We start from the raw sequence: 16,437 nt of genomic DNA on the forward strand, positions 1-16,437 counted from the left end.
GACCCAAGGTCGCTGGCTTGAGCAAGGGGTGACTCGGTCTGCTGAAGCCCCCCAGGCAAGGCACAAATGAGAAAGCAATCAATGAACAACTAAGATGCCACAACAAAGAATTAATTCTTCTCATCTCTCTCCCATCCTGTCTGTCCCTATCTGTCCCTCTCTCTGTCTCTGTCACCAAATTAATTAATTAATTAATTAAAAAAATACCTAGCAAGGACCCGAAGATGGCAGCAGAGTAGGCAGATGCACAGACCACCGAACTGGATTATAAACTAATTTATGAATAATCAGCATGAAAAACCAAATCTGGACTACAAGAACAGCTCTCAAAAACCAAGGAGCAAGACTATACTTTCAGGGATCATTTCTATAGTTTGTTACTAGAGAAGTTTCTCTGATCATGTAGAATACCCAAAACCACGAGGAGGAGTTATAGTGTTCTCTCCTGAGCGTGAAGCTGGCTCTTGGTGTTGCTTGTGCAACTGCCTTTTGCCATTGATGATTGTTTTTCTCTTCTTTTGGGAGAGAACGCAGTCTGAGTGGTAGAAAAAAAAATTTTTTTAATAAAATTAACAAAAATAGCCCTGGCCGGTTGGCTCAGTGGTAGAGCGTCGGCCTGGCGTGCGGGGGAACCGGGTTCGATTCCCGGCCAGGGCACATAGGAGAAGTGCCCATTTGCTTCTCCACCCCCCCTTCCTCTCTGTCTCTCTCTTCCCCTCCCGCAGCCAAGGCTCCATTGGAGCAAAGATGGCCCGGGCGCTGGGGATGGCTCCTTGGCCTCTGCCCCAGGTGCTAGAGTGGCTCTGGTCGCAAAAGAGCGACGCCCCGGAGGGGCAGAGCATCGCCCTCTGGTGGGCAGAGCGTCGCCCCTGGTGGGCGTGCCGGGTGGATCCCGGTCGGGCACATGTGGGAGTCTGTCTGACTGTCTCTCCCCATTTCCAGCTTCAGGAAAAAAAAAAAAATTAACAAAAATAAAAAATAAAATAAATAAATAAATAACAAAAAACCAAGGAGCAAAAGAGAAGCCACAACAAACCTGGTAGGGAGCGCCTGAATCTCCCCTGCTTACAGGAATAGAGGAGGGGGGTGAGGCTGGGCTCTCACTCCAAGGATAAAAGCAGTAAATACTGCTTACAGCCACTTGCCTGGCGACCAGGGAACGAGGTGTGTTGAAAGGGCCCGCTTGTCTTCCAAAAAGAAAGGGGAGAGAGAGAGACAGATGGTGAGGGGGAGAGGAATGCAGGTGAGGACATGAAAAGCTGACTCATTCAGGGCTGGAGGCAGCCATAACTGAGGGAGGGGCTGATCCTTCCACAAAGCAAAATACAAAGGTACTTCCAGGTCACAGAGATACAGACACCTCTCCAGCTCCAATCAGCGCAAGAGGACACAGCTGAAAACAAGAAGTGGGGAGGAGGGGCAGTAACTCGGGTCTCCATGGAGATCTGAGATACACCTCCCCCTACTGAAGCTGAGAAAGAAACCCTCCCCCAGAGAGATTAACTGGCAGAAGAGGACTTTGGAGCCTCAGGTCACACCCACCACATTCCTGGATACAGTTTCAAATAAGCCCCCTGTTGAGATCAGCAAACAAGACAGTCACCTGTTAAGAAAACAAACAAACCAAGACTTCAAAGAGCCCCAAATCCAAAAGTGGATTACAAATAATAGCTGATGCCAACCCAAGAAGACCTAGAAATAACACAATTGAAAACTGGAGGCAGACAACACCAAGCCTAGACTCAACCAGCTCTACAAACAAAACGCCCAAATAGATACAATGATAAGACAGAGAAGTGCAATCCAAATGAAACCACAAGAGAAACATCCAGAAAATGAACTGAGTGATATGGAAATAACCAAACTTCCAGATGCGGAGTTCAAAATAATGATTGTAAGGATGCTTAGGGATCTTAGAACAACAATGGATGGTAATTATGAACACCTAAATAAAGAAATAGCAAGTATAAAAAAGGATATTGAGCCTGACCAGGCGGTGGCACAGTGGATAGAGCATCGGGCTGGGATGCAGAGGACCCAGGTTCGAGACCCCGAGGTTGCCAGCTTGAGTGCGGGCTCATCTGGTTTGAGCAAAAAGCCCACCAGCTTGAACCCAAGGTTGCTGGTTCCAGCAAGGGGTTACTCAGTCTGCTGAAGGCCCGCGGTCAAGGCATGTATGAGAAAGCAATCAATGAACAACTAAGGTGTTGCAACACGCAATGAAAAACTAATGATTGATGCTTCTCATCTCTCTCCATTCCTGTCTGTCTGTCTCTGTCTAGCCCTCTCTCTGACTCACTCTCTGTCTCTGTAAAAAATAAAAAATAAAAAAATTTTAAAAAGGATATTGAAATATTATAAAAGAATCAGTTGGAGATGACAAATACAGTATCAGAAATGAAGACCACAATGGAAGGAATTAAAAACAGGATGGATAGAGCTGAGGATTGAATCAGCGACTTGGAGGACAACTGGAATGAAGGCATGAAAGCAGAGAAGAAAAAAGAAAAGAAACTCAAAAAGTCTGAGGAAACTCTTAGAGAGCTCTGTGACAACATAAAGAGAAATAACATCTCCATTATAGGGGTTCTTGAAGAAGAGAAAGAACAAGGGATAGAGACTTTGTTCAATTATATCGTAGCTGAAAACTTCCCTAAATTAATGCAAGAGAAACTCTGACAAGTTCAAAAAGCAAAGAGAACTCCATTAAAGAGAAACCCAAAGAAACCTACACCAAGACACATCATAATTAAAATACCAAAGCTAAGTGATAAAGAGAAAATATTAAAAGCTGCTAGAGAAGAAAAGGCTATCACCTACAAAGGAGCCCCCATAAGAATGACATCAGATTTCTCAACAGAAACACTTGAGGCCAGAAGGGAATGGCTAGAAATATTCAAAGTAATGCAGAACAAGAACCTACAACCAAGACTACTTTATCCAGCAAGGCTATCATTTAAAATTGAAGGAGAAATAAAAAGTTTCCCAGACAAAAAAAAACTCAAGGAATTCATTACAACCAAACCAATGCTGTAGGAAATGTTAAGGGGCATGGTGTAAACAGATCAAAGTGGGAAAAGAATATAGCAAAAGAGGAATTCAGCTTTAAAGAATAAAATGGCAATAAACAACTACATATCAATAATAACCTTAGCCTGACCAGGTGGTGGTGCAGTGGATGGAGCGTCGGACTGGGATGCGGAAGGACCCAGGTTCGAGACCCCAAGGTCGCCGGCTTGAGCGCGAGCTCATCTGGCTTGAGCAAAGAGCTCACCAGCTTGGACCCAGGGTCGCTGGCTCCAGCGGGGGGTTACTCGGTCTGCTGAAGGCCCACGGTCAGGGCACATGTGAGAAAGCAATCAATGAACAACTAAGAAGTTGCAACGCGCAATGAGAAACTGATGATTGATGCTTCTCATCTCTCTCCGTTCCTGTCTGTCTGTCCCTGTCTATCTCTGCCTCTGTAAAAAAAAATAATAATAATAATAATAACCTTAAATGTAAATAGATTAAATGATCCAATCAAAAGACATAGGTTTGCTGCGTGGATAAGAAAACAGGACCCGTACATATGCTATCTACAAAAGACACACCTTAAAACAAAAGATGCACATAGGCTGAAGGTAAAAGAATGAAAAAAATATTTCATGCAAATGGAAATGAAAAAAAAGCTGGGGTAGCAATACTTATATCAGACAAAATGGACTTTAAAACAAAGAATATAGTAAGAGATAAAGAAGGCCACTACATAATGATAAAGGGAGCAATCCAACAGGAAGATATAACTATTATAAATATCTACGCACCTAATATAGGAGCACCTAAATATATAAAGCAGACTTTGATATAAAGAGCGAGATCAACAGCAATACTATAATAGTAGGGGATTTTAATACCCCACTAACATCACTAGATAGATCCTCAAAAAAGAAAATTAACATTAACAAAGAAACAACAGACTTAAAGGACACACTAGATCAACTCGATTTAATAGATATCTTCAGAACCTTTCACCCTAAAGCAGCAGAATATACATTCTTTTTAAGTGCTTATGGTACATTCTCTAGGATAGACCACATGTTAGGGCTCAAAAGTGGTCTCAACAAATTTAAGAAGATTGAAATCATATCAAGCCCTTTCTCTGATCACAATGGCATAAAACTAGAAATCAACCACAACAGAAAGTCTCAAAAATTCTCAAACACATGGAAACTAAATAGCAGGTTGTTAAATAATGAATGGATTAAGAATGAGATCAAAGAAGAAATAAAAAAATTACTAGAAACAAATAATAATGAGCATACAACAACTCAAAATGTATGGGACACAGCGAAAGCAGTACTGAGAGGGAAGTTCATAGCACTACAGTCAGACTTTAAGAAGATAGAAAAAGCTCAAATAAACAACTTAACCCTGCATCTAAAAGAACTAGAAAAAGAACAGCAAGTAAAGCCCAAATGTAGTAGAAGGAAGGAAATAATAAAGATCAGAGCAGAAATAAATGACATAGAGACTAAAGAAACAATACAGAGGATCAAGGAAACTAGGAGCTGGTTCTTTGAAAAGGTAAACAAGATCGATGAACCTTTAACTAGACTCACCAAGAAAAAGAGAGAGAGGACTCAAATAAATAAAATTAGAAATGAGAGTGGAGAAATAACAACTGACACAACAGAAATACAAAATATTGTAAGAAAATACTATGAAGAACTGTATGCCAAAAAACTAGACAACCTAGATGAAATGGACAAATTCCTTGAAACATACAGTCTTCCAAAAATCAACCTGGAAGAATCAGAAAACCTAAACAGACTGATTACACCAAATGAGATCAAAACAGTTATCAAAAAACTCTCAACAAAGAAAAGTCCTGGGTCAGATGGCCTCACAAGTGAATTCTACTAAATATTCAAAGAAGAACTAACTCCTATCCTTCTCAAGCTATTTCAAAAAATTCAAGAGGAAGGAAGACTTCCAATCTCCTTTTATGAGGTGAGCATAATTCTGATTCCAAAACAAGGCAAAGACAACACAAAGAAAGAAAATTATAGGCCAATATCCCTGATGAATATAGATGCTAAAATCCTCAACAAAATATTAGCAAACCGGATTCAACAATATATGGAAAAAATCATACACCATGATCAAGTGGGATTTATTCTGGGAAGACAAGGCTGGTACAATATTCGCAAATCAATCAATGTGATTTATCACATAAACAAAAGGAAGGAGAAAAACCACATGATAATTTCAATAGATGCAGAAAAAGCATTTGATAAAATCCAGCACCCATTCATGATCAAAACTCTCAACAAAGTGGGAATACAGGGAACATACCTCAACATGATAAAAGCCATCTATGACAAACCCACAGCCAACATCATACTCAATGGGCTAAAATTAAAAGAAATCCCCTTAAGATCAGGAACAAGGCAGGGGTGCCCCCTTTCACCACTCTTATTCAACATAGTCCTGGAAGTCCTAGCCACAGCAATCAGACAAGAAGAAATAAAAGGCATTCAAGTTGGAAAAGAAGAAGTAAAACTATCATTATTTGCAGATGATATGATATTGTATATAAAAAACCCTAAAGTCTCAGTCAAAAAACTACTGGACCTGATAAATGAATTCAGCAAAGTGGCAGAATATAAAATTAATACTCAGAAATCACAGGCATTTTTATACACCAACAATGAACAGTCAGAAAGAGAAATTAAGGAAACAATCCCCTTCACTATTACAACCAAAAAAATAAAGTACCTAGGAGTACATTTAACCAAGGAGACTAAAGACTTGTACTCGGAAAATTATAAAACATTGATAAAAGAAATCAAGGAAAATACAAACAAGTGGAAGCATATACCATGCTCATGGTTAGGAAAAATAAACATCATTAAAATGTCTATATTACCCAAAGCAATTTATAAATTCAATGCAATACCAATTAAAATACCAATGACATACTTTAAAGATATAGATCACATATTCCAAAAATTTATATGGAACCAAAAGAGAACATGAATAGCCTCAGCAATCTTAAAAAAGAAGAAAAAAAGGGGAGGTATCACACTTCCTGATATCAAGCTATACCACAAGGTCATTGTACTCAAAACAGCCTGGTACTGGCATAAGAACAGGTACATAGATCAATGGAACAGAACGGAGAACCCAGAAATAAACCCACAGCTCTATGGACAACTGATATTTGACAAAGGAGGTAAGAGCATACATTGGAGTAAAGACAGCCTCTTCAACAAATGGTGTTGGGAAAATTGGACAGCAACCTGCAAAAAATGAAACTAGACCACCAACTTACACCATTCACAAAAATAAACTCAAAATGGATAAAAGACTTAAAGGTAAGACGTGAAACCATAAGCATCTTAGAAGAAAACATAGGCAGTAAGCTCTCCGACATCTCTCGCAGCGATTTATTTGCTGATTTATCTCCACGGGCAAGGGAAATAAAAGACAGGATAAACAAATGGGACTATATCAAACTAAAAAGCTTTTGCACAGCCAAAGACAATAAGAACGGAATAAAAAGACAAACTACACAATGGGAGAACATATTTGACAATACGTCTGATAAAGGGTTAATAACCAAAATTTATAAAGAACTTGTAAATCTCAACACCAGAAAGACAAACAGTCCAATCAAAAAATGGGCAAAAGAAATGAATAGACACTTCTCCAAAGAGGACATACAGATGGTCAATAGGTATATGAAAAAATGCTCAACATCACTAATCATTAGAGAAATGCAAATTAAAACCACAATGAGATATCATCTAACACCAGTCAGAATGGCGCTCATCAACAAAATAACACAGAATAAGTGCTGGCGAGGATGTGGAGAAAAGGGAAGCCTCTTACACTGCTGGTAGGAATGCAGACTGGTGCAGCCACTGTGAAAAACAGTATGGAGATTCCTCAAAAAATTGAAAATCGAACTGCTTTTTGACCCAGCCGTCCCACTTTTAGGAATATACCCCAAGGACACCATAGAACGGTTCCAGAAGGAGAAATGTATCCCCATGTTTATAGCAGCATTGTTCACAATAGCGAAGATCTGGAAACAGCCCAAGTGTCCATCAGAGGACGAGTGGATTAAAAACCTTTGGTACATATATACTATGGAATACTACTCAGTCATAAGAAATGATGACATCGGATCATTTACAAAAACATGGATGGATCTTGATAACATTATACGGAGTGAAATAAGTAAATCAGAAAAAACTAAGAACTATATGAACCCATACATAGATGGGACATAAAAATGAGTCTCAGAGACATGGACAAGAATGTGATGGTAACAGAGGGTGGGGTGGAGGGGTGGGGAGGGGGCAAGGAAGGAGAGGGAGGGGGTTGGGGGAGGGGAGGGGCACAAAGAAAACCAGATAGAAGGTGACAGAAGACAATTTGACTTTGGGTGAGGGGTATGCAGCATAATCAAATGTCAAAATAATCTGGAGATGTTTTCTCGGAACATATGTACCCTGATTTATCAATGTCACTGCATTAAAATTAATAAAAATAAGATAAAAAAATATCTGGAGGGGGTCATTTCACTTAATTACTACTAGTTTTGAAATGTCCTTAGAAGTAGGATTGGCACAGATAAAACACTATGGAAGACGAGAAGATGAGGGGTCACACTTATCTGTGTTCCTGTGAAAACTATCTGAATATTTGTTTCATATGAATTTTTATTCACTTTCCAAACATGCGGCTAAAGAGTGCCCCTCAGCTGCTGAGCAAGCATTTGTAGCTTGTACATTGGCTAAATGGAAGCTTAGTGTTATGACGTGTTTTTGGTTTTGTTTGTTTGTTTGTTTTTACAGAGACAGAGAGAGAGTCAGAGAGAGGGATAGATAGGGACAGACAGACAGGAACAGAGAGAGATGAGAAGCATCAATCATCAGTTTTTCATTGCAACACCTTAGTTGTTCATTGATTGCTTTCTCATATGTGCCTTGACTGCGGGCCTTCAGCAGACCAAGTAACCCCTTGCTCTAGCCAGCAACCTTGGGTCCAAGCTGGTGAGCTTTGCTCAAACCGGATGAGCCTGTGCTTAAGCTGGTGACCTCGGGGTCTCGAACCTGGGTCGTCCGCATCCCAGTCCGATGCTCTATCCACTGCGTCACCGCCTGGTCTGGCAGTGTTGTGATGTGTTTTAAAAATAAAGTATCTTGAGGCCCTGGCCAGTTTGCTCAGTGGATAGAGTGTTGGCCTGGCATGCAGATGTCCCAGGTTCAATCCCCGGGCAAGGCACACAGGAGAAGTAACCATCTGCTTCTCTCTCCCACCCTCTCCCCCTTTTCTCTCTCTTCCTATCTTGCAGCCAGTGGCTCAACTGGTTCGAGCATCGGCCCTGGGGCTGAGGATAGCTCAGTTGGTCCGAGTGTCAGTCCCAGATAGGGTTGCTGGGTGAATCCCAGTCAGAGTGTGTTTGGGAGTCTGTCTCTCTATCTTCCTTCCTCTCACTTAAAGAAAATTTTTTTAAATAAAGTACCTTGAAATCTGAAAAAAAAAATCAGTTGTGTTTCTATGCACAATCAACAAATAATCTGAAAAGGAAATTAAGGAGACATTTCATTTGCAACAACATCCAAAAGAATAAAATACCTATGAACAAACTTAACTAAGGCAGAGACAGATGTGCACCCTGACCTGCAAAAAACTGGAAGACATGAAGGAATGAAAAGGCGTCCCATCGTTCAGGGACTGGAAGACTGGAGGAGTTCTTTTTAACATAGAATTCCATTTTATTTTTTTCCAGAGGACAGTTTTTCTTCAGCCCTCCAGGATTTAGCTTTGGAGGAAGGTGTGGGACAACACTCACAAGTCTAGAACGGGGTGGGGGTATTCAGTCCCTCCTGGCTTCAGGAGAACGATTCCCGATTACCTTGCGGTGAATGGCACAACTCACGCAGCAATGTGGTTTCACACACAGCTTGGGAGGCCCAGGGGCCCAGAAGACACAAGCTTCAGAAATGGGCATGCACCAGGCCCAGCTGGTGCAGCGAATAGGCTGCATGAGGCTACAGCCCCTTTGGGGACAACCGTTATTTCCTCTTTTCTTGGAAACAAGGACCCAAGAGCTGGCAAACTTAGTAACTGTCAATATGGCAATACTGGCCTGACCTGTGGTGGCGCAGTGGATAAAGCGTCGACCTGGAAATGCTGAGGTCGCCGGTTCAAAACCCTGGGCTTGCCTGGTCAAGGCAAATATGGGAGTTGATGCTTCCAGCTCCTCCCCCCTTCTTTCTCTCTGTCTCTCTCTCCTCTCTCTCTTTCTCTCTCTCTCCCTCTCTCTCTCGCCTCTCTAAAAATGAATAAATAAAATAAAATTTAAAAAAAATAATGAAATTAAAAAATATATATGGCAATACTCCCAAAAGCCATCTACAATGCAATTGTATTTCTACCAAAACACAGCTGTTGTAAAGAAATGGAAAAGCTGACCCTTAATATGTAATTGCAAGGGACTCTAAACACCCAAAATAATATTTAAATAGAAAAACAGTTCATGGTGGGTGTGAGAGATACCCTTGATCTCTTCCCCTTGAAATGTCAACAAATTGAACAGCGATAACTCAGTGAAGGAACCCCGGCTGGGCTCGCAGGCAGTGTGCCTGAAAGACCTGCCCACCAAACAGACTAAAGGTGGGAAGGGCTGAGAAGGGGGGCGGAAAATCAGATGCATCCTGGTCGGCTCTGGAGAGGGGAGAGACCCGGAGTGACTGGGTCTTCTTCTGCCGGGAGGTACAGAGACACTGGGAGAATTTGGAGAGATACTGAACCAAAGCAGCAGAGTGTGGGGTCACGGCCAGTGTTCTGGCAGCCTGCCGGCAGCCTGCACTGGCTCAGAGATGCAAAAATACAAAGTGCGCCCCCTTCCCAGCCTCAAAGTTCCCGCCTCCCTTTCCTTATGGGTAAGGAGAGTGGCAGAGACATACATACCTCACAGCTCTTTCCCCTGAAGAACAGAGGTGCTCTGTGTCTGGTACCCTGGATTGTCAGGACATAGGGAGGAGTGCCCGGAGGCCTGAGACCACCATTGCCAAAGCCGTAGAGCTCACAGCATGCCCCTCCCGTCATCATGACTGCATCACCGCCTCCATCATCATCACCTGCTGCAGCTTCTCAGTGGAGGCCAGCCCAGGACTCTCAGAGCTAAGATTTGTAATCCAGCCCTGGCCAGTTGGCTCAGTGGTGGTAGAGCGTCGGTCTGGCGTGCAGAAGTCCCGGGTTCGATTCCCGGCCAGGGCACACAGGAGAAGTGCCCATCTGCTTCTCCACCCCTCCCCCTCTCCCTCCTCTCTGTCTCTCTCTTCCCCTCCCGCAGCCGAGGCTCCATTGGAGCAAAGATGGCCCGGGCGCTGGGGATGGCTCCTTGGCCTCTGCCCCAGGCACTAGAGTGGCTCTGGTCGCAGCAGAGCAACGCCCCGGAGGGGCAGAGCATCGCCCCCTGGTGGGCAGAGCGTCGCCCCCTGGTGGGCGTGCCGGGTGGATCCCGGTCGGGCGTATGCGGGAGTCTGTCTGACTGTCTCTCCCCGTTTCCAGCTTCAGAAAAATACAAAAAAAAAAAAAGATTTGTAATCCAGCACCACCTACTCTTTGCTTGGATGTTTGGGGAGAAACTTCCTTTTCTTCTAAGTTCTTGTTTTTCTTTAGTCTTGTGTGTGTGTGTGTGTGTGTGTGTGTGTGTGTGTGTCAGAGACAAAGAGAGAGTCAGAGGGAGGGACAGATAGGGACGGACAGACAGAAAGGGAGAGAGATGAGAAGCATCAATTCTTTGTTGCGGCTCCTTAGTCTTCTCTGTTGTTCATTGATTGCTTTCTCATACGTGCCTTGACTGGGGGGCTACAGCAGAGTGAGTGACCCCTTGCTCATGCCAGCGACCTTGGGCTCAAGCTAGCAACCTTCAGCTCAAGCCAGCAACCCTGCGCTCAAGCCAGCAACCTTGGGGTTTCGAACCTGGGTCCTCTGCATCCCAGTCTGATGCTCTGTCCACTGCACCACCACCTGGTCAGGCTGTTGTTTTGTTTTTGATTACTGTTTTTTGTTTTTCTCTTTTATTTTTAAATTTATTTTTTATTTTAATTTTTGCTGTCATTTTTTTGCTTGGTTTATTAACAATACAATTCTCAAATGCCCTGAAGGCAGAAAAAAAATTCATATCGTGGCTACCCAAGAGAGAGACACAGTTCAGAAAGAAAATAAAAATATCTCCAGAAAGCAGTCTCAATTACATGGAAACCTTGGAGTTAAATGATAGAGATCAGAACTGAAGTTCTGAAAAATGATAAGATATGAGAAAATACTGATAAGTCACCTTGATGAGCTCAGAAAACAAAATAAACTTCACCCCATTAGCAGTCACTCCTCAGTCTCCCCTCCCCCCCAGCAGGCGGCCATCACCCATCTCTCTGCCTCCATGGATTTGCCTGCTTGGGATATTTCATAGAGATGGACTCATACACTACCTAGCCCTTTGTGGCTGGCCTCTGTCACTTAGTATAATATGTTCCAGATTCATCCATGTGGTCACCTGTGTTGGTCCCCTGGGGGCTGCAGAAATCTCCAGCCAGGCAAGCTCCAGCCTGCCCACGCACCCCACCTCAGCTGCACTCCCAGCCGCCATAAAGACACGAGCCACCCTTCCTAAGCACTCTTGTCCATTCCAGACCCAACAGAGCCCTTCTCCTCAGGGAATCCTTTCATTGTTTACTATGTGATTCATAAGACTTTTAATCAATGTTATATGCCCTGTCCTGGAGGGCCTGCCCACGTGCCTCAGTCATCACAGGCTGTGATCCAAGCATTGGCTGTGGGAGGAAGGGCACGGCGTGGTTGCTGGCAGGATTCGCTTTCTCTTGGGCTGTTGGGTTTGAGGGTCCTCCCTGGCTGTGCGCCGAGGGGGCCCTCAGTTCCCTGCCGCGTGGACCTCTACGCGGCAGCTTCGGATGCAGCAGCTGCCAACACGCCGGTAAGAGAATGACAAGGGCCAGAGTCAGCCAGACGGATCAGTTTTGATAGCCTGATCTCAGACATGATATCTGCCACTTTTGTCATATTAATCTTTTATTGTTGTGTAACAAATTAGCACACATTTTGTAAGCTTAAAATAACACTCATTTATTATGCAGCAGTTGATGTGGGTCAGGAGTCAGCACGGCGTAGCTGGATTCTCCAGGCGGGCCCTACAGGCTGCCGTGGGGGTGTCGCGGGGCTGCGTGCTCATCTGGACCGGGACCCCCCCACACACACACACTCAGCTTGCGGGAAGAATCTGGTTGCTTGTGATTGGAGTGCTCAGGTCTCAGTTTCCTCGCTGACCCTCGGCCAGGGCCCTCTCAGTCCCTGGCTTGCTTTCCTCCAGACCAGCAGGAGACGTGTGGCCATCTCTTAAAGCACTCACCAAATGAGTTCAGGCCCACTCACAATCTCCCTTTCTTTCCTTTTCTTTTTTCTTTTCTTTTCTTTTCTGACAGAGACAGAGAAGAAGAGAGAGGGACAGATAGGGATAGACAGGAAGGGAGAGAGATGAAAAGCATCAATTCTTCGTTGCAGCTCCTTAGTTGTTCATTGATTGATTTCTCATATGTGCCTTGACCAGGGAGCTACAGCAGACAGAGTGACCCCTTGCTCAAGCCAGCAATCTTGGGCTCAAGCTGCTGAGCCTTGCTCAAACCAGATGAGCCTGTGCTAAAGCGGGCGACCTCGGAATTTCAAACCTGGGTCCTCCAGGTCCCAGCCCAATGCTCTATCCACTGCGCCACCACCTGGTCAGGCCACAATCCCCCTTTCGATGACCTGATTGGGTCCTGATCACAGGGGGCACTTTCACCACCTCCTGTGATCCTGCCCATGCTCACCTGGAGGGCAGGAGAGCCTTGGAGGCCGGCTTAGCCTTCTGCCTACCACGGCCACGTTCTACTTGTGAGAAGAAAACCACTTGGTCCACTCTGCAACCTAGGGGAGGAGACAAAAATAAAGTTCCAAGTGGCTTTGAGGAGCTTCCTCCCCATGCCCCACCCCAGTGTGTCAGGGGTCAGGGGCCAGAGGTCAGGGGCCGGGGCTCCCTGGGGGCCAGGTGAGCAGCTTCCCCCATGCACACCCACTTGGCAGCCTCTTTCCTCAAAGCTGGAGGAGGTGTACGGAGGGCTGTCTCAACCTGCCCTGTGGAAGCTGGCATCTTCCATTCTTAGGTGTTTGTCTTTGCGTGCGTTCTGTAGTTGTGGATTGTGAGCTCAGCCTCAAAGGGGCTCTTGACCTGAGGAATCTCGAGTGTCCAGGCTTCCGGAATCCATCTAGAAAGATTCTTGTGTGTGTTTTTGTCTGGAGCCTCAGGGGCACTGCTAAACCACGAGTGCACTTTAATGTTCATTTCTCAACTTTGAGGTCTGTAGACCATCCAGGTGGAGTATTGCCTTTGCAGGAACTCTAAACTTAGGAGAAGCAGGCCTGAAATCACCAAACTCTCAGGGGAAACTTTTTCCCCATGCAGAGCCCAATTTCCTTACATGTTTCTGTGCCTGAGGACAGAATTTCTTCTCTCTTGTTCTCTAAAAGTGTTACTTTTCTATATCCCAGCTTCCTTCACGGCTCTAATAGCAGTCCCCTGTCTTGGAGGTCCCAGCCCTCCGCCTGTGGCCTGTGACCATTAGAACTCCAGCCATTAGTCTCAGCCCAGCTCATGCCCCACCCCACCCCTGGCCCGGGAACCCCTCTTTTCACTAACCTGGGTTCTAGTTCCCACTTCTGTTCCAACCTTGGAGAAATTACTTTCTTGAGAGCTCACCTATATATATATATATATTTTTTTTTTAATTTCTTTTTTAAAATTTTTTACAGAGACAGAGAGAGGGATAGAAAGGGACAGACAGACAGGAACAGAGAGAGATGAGAAGCATCAATTATCAGTTTTTCGTTGTGACACCTTAGTTGTTCATTGATTGCTTTCTCATATGTGCCTTGACCGTGGGCCTTCAGCAGACTGAGTAACCCCTTGCTTGAGCCAGCGACCTTGGGTCCAAGCTGGTGAGCTTTGCTCAAACCAGATGAGCCCACGCTCAAGCTGATGACCTCGGGGTCTCAAACCTGGGTCCTCCACATCCCAGTCTAATGCTCTATCCACTGCACCACCGCCTGGCCTCACCTATATATTTTTTAAATTGTTTCCTATCCAGCATCTCTAAGTGTTTCTAAAAGGAGAATTTTGAGGGTATCAAACCTGCTTGAGAAGTGAAAGACAGTTAAGATCTTAGCCTGGTGCCTGACCAGGCGGTGGCGCAGTGGATAGAGCGTTGGACTGGGATGCGGAAGACCCAAGTTCGAGACCCGGAGGTCGCCAGATTGAGCGTGAGCTCATCTGGTTTGAGCAAAGCACACCAGCTTGGACCCAAGGTCGCTGGCTCAAGCAAGGGGTTACTCAGTCTGCTGAAGGCCCGCGGTCAAGGCACATATGAGAAAGCAATCAATGAACAACTAAGGTGTCGCAATGCGCAATGAAAAACTAATGATTGATGCTTCTCATCTCTCCGTTCCTGTCTGTCTGTCTCTGTAAAAAAAAAATAATAATAATAAAAAAAGATCTTAGCCTGGTAGTATCTCAGAATTATATAATTTTTAAATCTCCCTGGGCAGACAGACAGAATCACAGAGACAGAGGCCATGACGTGGAGTCTGATTGTCTACTCAGCAGTCCAGAACCTCCACCTGGTCACCTTATCCAGAGGTGTCAGAGACAGGGGAGGTGACACCAACATCAATGTCATACCTTATGACCAGACTGCAAGCTGCCAAGGGGCCAGGTGTTCACATCTGATAGCTCGGTACACCTGCCCCCAGAGAGCCAGCCTCCTGGCCTCGGTATGCGGGTCTGTTGATGGTTATGTGTGAGCGTCTGGGTCCTGTCCACGTGCCTGGAGCAGCGAGGGGGCATGTGGAGTCTCTGGTGCTGAGCCCTCCCTGGCACGAGGAAGCACGCTCAGAAGCCATGCTGTGACCCGATTTCCTGTGCCGTGTGCCTGAGTCGCCTTCGTGTCCGCTCCAGTCTTTGTCCATCATCACGATGGGCATTAGAAATGCCTTGGAACTGCAGACCCGTCCCAGTCACTGCCCCACATGCCCAGGGGCCCACACTCTGCCAAATGTCCCTTTACCCTACATTCAGAGGCTTGCCCAACCCTGACTGGGGCTTAGCAGATGTTGCCACATCTGCTATTGAAGGACTTTTCCTTCCAGTCTAGATGCAGGTGGGGCCCCGGAGGGACAGAGCGCTGGTGCTTCACCCAGGCTACAGGTCACACCGTGTGACCCTTTCTGGGCCTACCTGTCATTGAAGCCTACATATGAGGCAGACAGCTTTCAGCCCGAGGGTGCAGGCCACGTGGTGAGGAGGCTGGGGAGGCAGCAGGCGGCCCTCACTATAACTTTAGCTTTCATTGCTCCTGTGACTGCAGGACCCCAAATCCTGGCTTATGTGGGTTTGCAACGGACTAAGGGTAAGGGGGCTTCATCTGCAGGCACAGCAGACTCTAGGTTTAATCACCTTTCATAGAACTGTGCCCAGAAAGGACACAGCCAGTTGTCTAGGTGGGGGAGGGGCCACCGGGACCAGTGAGGGACTCCCTATAGGTCCAGAATGTCAATTGCAGAGGTTTATCAAGAGTTGACTCTGGCCTGACCTGTGGTGGTGCAGTGGATAAAGCGTTGACCTGGAAATGCGGAGGTCGCCAGTTTGATACCCTGGGCTTGCCTGGTCAAGGCACCTATGGGAGTTGATGCTTCCTGCTCCTCCCCCCTTCTCTCTCTCTCCTCTCTCTCTCTCTCTCCTTTCTAAAATGAATAAAAAATTAAAAAAAAATTTTTTTAATTAAAAAAAAAAAAAGAGTTGACTCTGAGTGCCCCAACTTTCTCGGTTCCTGGCATTCTCGGTGTCTCAATAATTTGTCACGGTGCTTCCACAGGAAGTCCAGCTTCGCAAAGTCATGACATGAAACTTTGAGTGATCTAATAGTGAAACTGTGAATCCACCTGGACCTTTTTAAAAAAATGTATTTCTTGATCTTAAGGGAGAGACAGAAACATCTGTTCCTGTATATGTCAGGACCCGGGGATTGAACCCTCAACCTTGGCATATCCAGTCGATGCTCTAAACCAGTGGTCCCCAACCCCCGGGCTGCGGACTAGTACCAGTCTGCAGAGAAAGAATAAATAACTTACATTATTTCTGTTTTATTTATATTTAAGTCTGAATGATGTTTTATTTTTTTTAAATGACCAGATTCCCTCTGTTACATCCGTCTAAGACTCACTCTTGACGCTTGTCTCATAAGTTCGACAATTATATTTAAAAATACCACAGTTTTTACGCCGGTCGCATAATTTTATTTTGTGCATTTATCTGTTCCACCCTAAAGG

General features: G+C 45.0%; 1 pseudogene; it reads left to right on the top strand.

Annotated features, from left to right (window-relative positions):
- The first annotated feature begins 342 nt into the window (after positions 1–342).
- On the top strand, positions 343–544 carry LOC136321499 (small nucleolar RNA U3; annotated as a pseudogene).
- Positions 545–16,437: the final 15,893 nt, after the last annotated feature.

This window comes from Saccopteryx bilineata, chromosome 1 (genome assembly GCF_036850765.1).
Source record: "Saccopteryx bilineata isolate mSacBil1 chromosome 1, mSacBil1_pri_phased_curated, whole genome shotgun sequence".
NCBI classification, from domain to species: domain Eukaryota; kingdom Metazoa; phylum Chordata; class Mammalia; order Chiroptera; family Emballonuridae; genus Saccopteryx; species Saccopteryx bilineata.